The sequence below is a fragment of the Mixophyes fleayi genome, chromosome 3, assembly GCF_038048845.1.
Source record: "Mixophyes fleayi isolate aMixFle1 chromosome 3, aMixFle1.hap1, whole genome shotgun sequence".
In the NCBI taxonomy this organism is placed as follows: domain Eukaryota; kingdom Metazoa; phylum Chordata; class Amphibia; order Anura; family Limnodynastidae; genus Mixophyes; species Mixophyes fleayi.
In genome coordinates, this window is record NC_134404.1 from 195193554 (window position 1) to 195203824 (window position 10271).

Consider the following 10271-nt stretch of genomic DNA (forward strand, 5'->3'; position numbering starts at 1 on the left):
TGTGAACACCTAGCTTTCCCAGTGTCAGAGCAATATGCAGGTATATGTATAGAAACATAGAATTTGATGTAATCTGCTCTTTGTGTGTTTGTCTTACTATTTTTGTTTGTCTTTTTGTGAAGGGTTGATTGGTTATATTTGACACAAACATAAGTCTAGGCAATTTTATTACCATACATGTTGGTTAGAGCTGTTGATTAGAACATTTGCCATGAATTATAATTAACTTAATTAACTAGCACCTGCATTTGGCCAGGGTTTCTCAAATACTCCGTAAAGAAAATAGACTGAGATTTATGGATTATTTCACTGAATCACACATGCATCAATTAAAAGTATTCTATTTAAATATTTATGATACAACAAGGAAGTACCTTGTGGGAGGTATTGTCCCGATTTGGAGTGGGCCCGGAATTTATAAAATGGGTTAAACTTTTGTATTCACATCCAGTGGCGCGGGTCTGTGTCAATGGGCATCTTTCTCAACAATTTCAATTAGAGCGGGGTACTAGACAGGGATTTCCGTTGTCTCCGGCCCTGTTTACATTAGCAATAGAGCCGCTGGCCTGTAAGATCCGGCATGATAGAGAAATTGTGGGACTTAGATCAGAGCACAGAGAGGATAAGGTGGCATTATATGCAGATGATATGCTGTTGTTCCTTTCAGATCACGACACTTCCCTAAAACATTTGCTGCGGGTGGTTGATGGATTTGGGTTTTTTTCCGGCCTAAAAATTAATTGGGATAAATCTAGCGTGTTCCCTCTGGGATGGGAGTGTCCCGTGACAATGCCAGAAGGCTTACAGTTAAAATGGGCATCGAAATTCAAATACTTGGGAATATGGATCTCTAATACCCCCGCTGAATATGTAGAACTTAATTTGCGGCCCCAGATCAAATACATTAAAGAAACAACTCATGTATGGAAGAAGCTCCCACTTTCTGTCTCCGGTAGGATAAATTTAATTAAGATGATGGTGCAGCCAAAGTTTTTATATATACTCCAGCAGTCACCTGTATATATTCCACCCTCCATTTTCCGATGCATTGATAGCTATTTGATTTCATTGGTTTGGGGAGGGGGAAGGGCTAAGGTCAAGCTCAGCTCGCTGTATAGATCCAGATCTTCTGGTGGATTTGCACTTCCTAACTTGAAATTATATTATTTTGCCTCTCAATTGGTCCACCTTAAGGCATGGGTTTCGGACCCCGATTACCATGAGCTACATTGGGTGTTGGTACACCAATTTAATTCTAATCACACTCCCTTACAGTCACTGCTGGCGGGGCGGCTTGGTATGCGGGCTCCTCCGCTCCTGATTCAGGCAGTTAAGATTTGGACAATCTGTAATAAAATAATGAAACAAACTGACATTGATCCAAATACTCCTATCTGGGGGGCAAAGAAATTTAAGAAGCTGAATACAGTGAAGAGGGCCAGGGAGTGGTCTCGGTTGGGTGTGGTGTCGGTAGGTCAGCTTTATCATACAAATGTACTTAAATCCTTCGAACAGTTGGTTGGGGAATTCTCTGTACCCAGAACAATGTTTTATTCTTACCTTCAGTTACGACACACAATTTAAAGGGGAGACTTTGGTGTTTGGGGTGGATCCACTGAGGAAACAATTACAGGCCTTGGGTTATAGAGGTCTGATCTCTCGAATGTATTCATGTCTTCTGTATGAATCCACTGCAGATGATTTGGATGGTTTGAGGAATCAGTGGGAAATAGATATTGGCCCTTTATCAGACAAGGAGTGGGAAATGGTTACAGACAGTACTAAAGGTTATACTTCATCATTAAAATTTCAACAAATACAGGTGTTTATCTTACACAGGGCCTACTTTACCCCTATTAGATTGGCAAAGTTTCGCCCGGATGCTACCCCTAACTGTCCGAAATGCAATTCGATCAATGCTAACTTTTGGCACCTTCTATGGGAGTGTTCATGTATACAAATCTTCTGGCGAAGGATCAGGAGATGTATTCAGGTTACTGGAATTGAAGTGTCTCTTAGTTCACCGGCCACTTGTCTCTTTGGGCTCCGATTGAAGGGGAAAGTTAATAAACTGACAAAAATGTACATTTCACAGTTATTGATGTTGGCTAAGGTCTGTATAGCGAGGCTGTGGTTGGCCCCGACAAATCCCACGGTTAAAAATTGGAAGGCACTGGTCAATACCACCATAAGACACGAGAGATTTGTTTATACTAGCAGACAGGCTCTGAAGGAATTTGAGAATATATGGTACAGATGGTTAGAGTCTCCATTCTATCCTATGTCATCTAGTACAGATGCTCTATCTACTTAAATGTATGGCTACCGCAGTTCTTATAATAAGTATCTGAGTCCATGTAATAAACCCTGCATGTGTAACATACTTATGTATAAGCATTTACGATGTATGATCCTGAATGAATATAGCACATTTATTATTATTATGCTTTAATGTAATCTTGTAAATTCCGTCATTTAATTCTGATATGTATGCGATTGTTTTTCTTTTCTTTTTGTTGTTTAGTATGTTTATATCTTAAAAAATTTCAATAAAAATTCTGGATTTAAAAAAAAAAAAAAAGTATTCTATTTAACTCACCTCTTAGCATGAGTAGCTAATTTAATTTTTCCATAGGTATGGAATTCCAATATCAGTGTGCCTTTTACAAACCAACACAATCATATACATTCTTTGAAATTGCAAAACATGACATAAAGGATAGTTCATTACCCACAAGTTATGTGCCTGTGTCACAAGCAATAAATAAACAGTGATGACATCTAAATGTTTCACTGCTACCGGTGAGAATCAGTGGGATATGTGGTAGTGCTGGGCAACCATAGAGAGATCTTGCATCCTGAATTAGCACAGATAAATCACATAGACTAAGGTGTATTCATGTGTACATAGCTTTACTAATCAGACAGTGTTCTTTCTGGATTTCTAAAGAGGGCTTTCACATATAGACTCACTAATCATAACATTTAAGTTACTTTATATAACACATACACTATATGGACAAAAGTATTTGGCCACACCTGTTAATCATTGAATTGAGGTGTTTCAATCAGATCCGTTGCTAGAGGTGTATAAAATCAAACACCTAGCCATTGCGTCTCCATTTGTAAACATTTGTGATACAAAAAGGGTCATTCTGAAGAGCTCAGTGACTTCAAACATGGTACTGTGATAGGATGCCACGTTTGCAATAAGACGGTTCGTGAAATTTCATCCCTGCTGGATATTCCACGGTGTAAGTGATATTATTAGAAAGTGGAAGCGTTTAGGAACAAAAGCAACTCAGCCACAAATCGGAACACCATGTAACATCACAGAGAGGGGTCAACGACTGCTAAGGCTCATGGTGCGCAAAAATCGCCAACGCCATGCTGATTCCATAGCTGAACAGTTCCAAACTTCCACTGGCATTAATGTAAGCACAAAAACTGTGTGAACGGGAACCTAATGGAATGGGTTTCTATGGCTAAGCAGCTGCATGTAAGCCTCACATCACCAAGACCAATGTCAAGCGTCGGATGGAGTGGTGTAAAGCCCAATGACCCTGGACTTTGGAGCAGTGGAAACATTTTCTGTGGAGTGACTAATCACTCTTCTCTGTTTAGAAGTCAGATGGGCAAGTCTGGGTTTGGCGGATGCCTGGAGAATGTTACCTGTCTGACTGCATTATGTCAACTGTGAATTTTGGTGGAGGAGGGATAATGGTATAGGGCTGTTTTTTAGGGTTGGGGCTAGGCCAGTGAAGGGCAACCTTAATGCTTCAGCATACCAAGTCATTTTGGACAATGCTATGCTTAAAACTTGGTGGCAACAGTTTGGGGAAGGCCATTTTATATTCACACATGACTGTGCCCTAGTGCACAAAGCAAGGACTACAAAGACATGGTTTGATGAGTTCAGTGTAGAAGAACTTGACTGGCCCGCACAGAGCCCTGACCTCAACCCCATCTAACAACATCGAAGGCCTTCTAATCCAACATCAGTGCCTGACCTCATAAATGCTCTACAGAATGAATGGGCACAAATTCCCATGGAAACAATCCAACATCTTGTGGAAAGCCTTCCAAGAAGAGTGGAAGCTGTTATCGCTGCAAAAGGGGGACCAACTCCATATTAAAATACATGTATTTGAATACAATGTTATTACAGTCCCTATTGGTGCAATGGTCAAGCGTCCAAGTACTTTTGTCCATATAGTATATGTATAATGCAGGCTTGCAGGGAACTTGTTAGAAAAAATGACTGTGTGTGTGTAGGTGCATGAGAATTGTCTAAGTACCTGGGGGACCCCATAGGGGTCTATCATATTCTCTTCTTCTCTCCAGCACTAAAGCCTTCATAGAACAAAAGGTTAAGTACATTCTGCTGAACCTATTCCATTTTAACCACCTTGAACATACATAGGTGTAGTCCTACTCTTCCCTATGGGTTTCATTTCATGTGTCCCATTTATATTTTTTAATGTCTTTATTACATAACGAAAAACTTGCAACTAAAGATGCTCGTACCAACCATTTTTTGATTCTCACAAAAGTTCTATGAACCGTTTCTAAAAATGTACTGGAATTTCCTGTATTTTAAAAAAAAATTCACAAATATTAAGTTGATTCAACCTTGATTCTCAAATGTGAACAGCAAATATCAAATGCTGCAAATTTCATTTGAATTTCGAACTGGTTCAAAATTTTCAAGCACCTCTATCATTTCTACTTGCGAGTATAAATGCGTAACAGATGGGTGCAAAAGCTGTCCCACTGAAATTATAGACCTTCGCCCATTTACTGGCCCCTTCAAAGATATGTAAAAATCAGTTTGAAAAAATGTATGCAGCCACATGGTAAAACATCTTTCACTCTTACTGGAAGGAAAAAAAATAAATTGTTCTGTTTCATAATGTATACTGTACAAGTCGATATATCTGATTGGCTGATAATGCAATTGCATGTATGTGTTTGGTCATTTCCTGATCATACTTTTATTAACAAATTACAAAGTCACTCTCCAATAGATTTCAATGGCCCTACTTATATGATTTTACAACATGGAAATCGCCTAAACACAATATGGTATGTTGTCATGGTACTGCTGTACAGTAACTTTTTCATGTGTATTAATTTAGTTTAATCTTGTACCAAACCCTTTGAATTAGACTGACTCATGTAACACTTGCTTAGAAAAATCACAAGAACAGTAGAAGAGCCGTCACATGATAATCCCGCACTTGGAGACCATTATTGTTAGATTGCAATGCACAGTCTGAATGATTGCAACAATGGATTTTTCCAAGACCATTTCATTATAATTATTGCTAGCTTAGTTAAAAGTTTGTCTTTCCTCGTCAATGCTGAATGTTGCTCCATTATTAATTCTGCTGCTTTAAGAGTGGATATTAAAATACTGTGCCCTAAGAAAAAATGTCAACAAAAAAAAGGAAGTACAGTGACGAATATGTTATATGGGTTCACATGCTATCTTGGCCGTGATGGAATTGAAAAACTGCAGTGTTTTTTATGCGCAAAAATGATTTCTTTGCAATGATAATATGAGGCTTACCAAACTCCAGAAACATTTCACTAAAGTACACCCAGGAAGCTCTGAAGAGTGACTGGAGTCACATAAATATAAGAGACAGAAGTGGCATATCTTGAATGCTAAGAAAAAAAGCCACACACTATTGGTGAGACTCAAGTAAAGTCTTGTGCATTTCAAATGGTTGAATCTGTTTTTGGAGAGCAAGAGAGGAACCAGATTGCTCAAATACCTCTGTCAAATGACATCATCAGATATAGAATTTTAGTGTCATATGATGTTTTGGCTCAAATGGTGGAAGAACTCAAGAAAGTATCTCTACTTTTTGTACTTCAATTGGACGAAACTACTGATAAGGCTCAATGCAGTCAACACCTGGCCTTTATCAGATTTGCCACCAAGGAGGATTGGGTACCAGAAAAGCTTTTGATGTTTACCGGCTAATTGATGAGTTCTTTCAAAAAATAAGTTGGACTGGAAAATAAAATTGGGTTTCATAACTACTGATGGTACCTGTTCAATGTTTGGGAATAAATCTGGTTTTGGTGCTTTGGTACAGCAGGAGGCTCCACACTTGAAGGTAATCTATAGTTTTCTACATCGTAATTCCTTAGCATCAAAATCACTCACTCAAAAACTTAAATCAGCCATGGATACCACTGTACTATACTTCATACGGTCTCAAGCTCTGAACCACAAACTATTCAAGATACTCTGTCAAGAAGTTGGAGCTAGTAAGAGCTAAGTGTTGCTGTACCACACAGAAGTACGCTGGTTATCATGCGGAAGAGTATTCACTCGGGTTATGCAACGTAGAAAGAAAATAACTGAATTTTTGAGAAAAAATGAAAACACGCTGTGTGAAGAGATTGAAGCCCAAGATTTTGTCATTGGCCTAACTTGCAGATATATTTTCACATTTGAATGACCTCAGCATTTCCCTTCCAGGTTCAGAAGTAACTGTCTTGGATGGAAATTAGAAAATCACTGCATTCCAACTAAAGCTAGCTCTCTGGAAGAGCCGCATGGAGAAGGATATATATGCAAGTTTTTCTACTCTGGAAAATATTCTTTTTGGAGAAAGTATTCCAGGTTGAATACAAAGTGATATGATAAAGCATTTGGAAAATATCATAGACACATTTGATAAATACTTTGCTCATGAAGAATTGAAAAATGTACCGTGGTTTCGAAAACCATTCACCTTTAACTTGGACTCAATGGATAATGCTGACATACCCATTTGGCCTGTTTAAGATTATGTCCATGCTATTTGGGATGAAGTACGCGCCAGCCACCTTCCAGCGTGTGGTGGATTACCGGAAGGGTGTAAAGGCTTTGCTTAGGCTTACTTTGATGACATTGCCATTTTCAGAAAATCCTGGGAGCACCATCTGAAACATGTAGGGCAACAATTGGAGAAATTTCAGTGGGCAGGTTTGACCATTGGAGCGTACAAGTGTGAAATGGAAATGTCAGAGGTGCAGTATCTGGGTCATAATGTCGGGGGAGGTAGGGTTAAGCCAGAACCAGCTAAGATAGAGGTATTCCGAGACTGGCCCAGACCACAACCCAGAGACAAGTATTGACCTTCTTAGGGACTGCAGGTTACTACAGATGTTTTGTCCCATACTTTTGTACTGTAGCAAAGCTCCTGACCGATCTCACTAAGAAGAATCTCCCCAAAGTAGCTGACTGGACACCTGCTTGTGAGCAGTCATTAAAGGAAGCCCTGTTTCATTCTCCAATACTGTTGGTGCCCAATTATGACAAGGACTTTATTGTGCAAACTGATGCATCACAGTACGAGTTGGGAGCAGTACTTAGCCTGGTGGGGCCAGATGTGCAGGTCCAACCTGTGGCCTATTTGAGCAGAAAACTGCTGAACAGGGAGGTGGGGTATGCCAGAATTGAAAAGGAATGTTTGGCAATTGTTTGGGCAGTGAAACAAACTTCAACCTTACTTGTATGGACGACATTTTAATGTGGTGACTGATCCTTTAAAGTGGCTATAACACACCTCAGGGGAGAATGGTAGACTTATGCGATGGAGCCGTGCACTTCAAGTTTATTTTTACTTTCACAGGCAAGGAAAGCCCACAGCAATGCGGATGGACTGTCTCGGAAGAAAGAGTCGGATCTCTCGGGTCACCTCCGATAACCCAAAGCGACTGCAGGACCAGGGGCCAAATCGTGGGGACATGACCTGCTGGTTGCCGCATGGTTAAGGTGGAGAGAAGTGTGGCTGGATGACATAGAAATAACTTATTGAAGATATTTATTTTAATTAGAACTGCAATGAACCTCTGTATGTCCTTGCAAATGCACTTATCCTTTTATATTGGTAGGTGTTTTGAATGGAAATGTATAGTCTTGTGACACATGTTTGGGTTTTCCAACTATCTAGAGGCAGGTAATCTCATGTTACTTAGACCTTTTCATTGCTCAGTGACCAAAATGTCTGTTGAGCCTGAAAAACTGGAGAAGGTAATTATACTTGCTGGTAGAAACCCTATACAAGTGATTGCAGATGAATGTGACGTTTGCAAGTTAAATTGCGTTCAAAGCAGGATTATAGAAATATTATATCCTGATGGTAAATATTAAATAGAAAACCTCATAGTGGTACTGCTAGCAGCAATATAAAAAGGTGTTAAACCCTTCCAGGCTGAGTTATGTGCAGGCTGCATGAAGCACCTGGATTGGTTAGAGTAGCAGGAGGATGGATTACCTCCTGCCAGGATAACTGTGTAAATATGTATAAAAAGGACTATAATGTATTATACCATCTGTACTTTCTGGATATCACTAGTACCTCAAACTATTGTAACTGTCCTTTTCACCAAGGACTTCCTGAGCTAACATTACTGCTTAAGGAACCCACTTAATGCCTACTTCCCTGCTATAATTCCTGTGACCTGCAGATTAGACCAAATCTCATTCGTTATCCGGCTGTTTTGAGGTTGGGACCCAGCATTCAAGTACCAACGCTTTGCCCAATACCTGCAGCTCTGGCCAGTGTGATAGGCCAGGGGGAACCATCCACAGCAGCCCAGATCTGAAGGCAAGAGTCCAGAGGTACCAGCCCATGTTTACCAGAAAATGGGTACACTAGCAACGAGAGTTACCCAGAAGGACGCAGATCTGGAAGCCGCAATGGAGTCCAGTGGTGGCAGCAGCATAAGCCCCTCCTACTGCAGTTAGAGGGTGCATTTGGGATAAAGAAAAGGGTACGGTGGCAAGGCAAGCTCAGTTGGTCCCCAGCAACACAACAGACAAGGTGGCATAGGTGGCATAGGCGGTTACAATTACATACTGCTTTTATATGTATATACATTGTAACAGTGTAACTACCTACATTACCTTATACCAGGGGTCAGGGAACTTTTTTACCCTTTACCCCAAAATATATTTCGATACGCCGATGTTACCCCCTTGATTTGAAAGGAAGGAAATCATATATTATTATTTATTGGAATTCATCATCATCATCATCATCGTCATCATCAACATTTATTTATATAGTGCCAGCAAATTCCATATCGCTTTACAATTGGGAACAAACATTGATAAAACAATACTGGGTAAAATTGTATTGAATCTATTCAAAATTTCTTTGAAAGCTTCAACTTCAAAACTTCAGGTTTTGGAGAAATGATGTTCCTTCATTTTTGATACGAGAGCATCAATATTGGGGCGTTTTGATGTCAGAGCAATTTGGATACAGTCTTCAGCGTCCAATCGATTTCTCTGCTTTGTTTTTATGTTCGTTAGAGTGAAAAATCCTTGTTCGCAAAGGTAGGTTGTTGCAAAAGGCAGCAACTTTTTGACTGCCTCCTCATGTGCAATTTTGAATGCCTTTGCAGCTGTTGACATCCAAAAATATGACAGATCTGCTTTGTTTTCAAATGTAATACGTGCTTTATTATTGCATCGAAGTTCAGAAGTGCCTCTGCCAACCCTTGAGGCTCTTCTGGTACAACAGCAATTTCACAATTAATCCAACTGACAGCATGTGAATCGGCAGCATTACCCCCAGGAATTTCATTTTTACCCCATTTGGGGTAATTTACCCCTGTTCCCTGACCACTGCCTTATACTAACACAGTATATTCTTTATTCACTATTTCAATTTGCACAGCTATTTTGTTACATTGTACCTCTAATGCAACAAGTAGATATTTTCATTTGTTAGTTTAGTTTACACTAGGCTGATCAAAGCTAATATCTAACTGGTTGTTATCGATTGCTGGTCATTTCTACTGTTCTTTGTAAAATATTATTAAACAGTTTTTTGTAGGTTATATATTTCAGATTATTTGACTATACTATATATGCAATACTTCATATTTACAATAAAGCGGAAAGATAAAAATATTTTAGGCGCATGTAATAAAACTGAGTAAGAACACACATCAAGAGAACAGTTGTAATATGAAATAAACTATTGCTCTTTTATTTACTTAATGAGGCTGGCAACAAAATTATTAGACTCTTCAACAACTTTTCACGTTTTCAGATAGCTCTTTTATTCCTAATATTAAAGGACGAATATGTTTAAAATATGAACATGATCCATTTGCTAATGTCTTTTTGCTGTTAAAATATCTCTGTTGGGAAGAATCATTAGTGGACATAAGTTAGCAACGGTGTAATTTAAAGTGTGGTTAAAGTAACTGAAGCAGATGTCGGATTGGCTATGTGTTTAGTGTGTTAACATTGC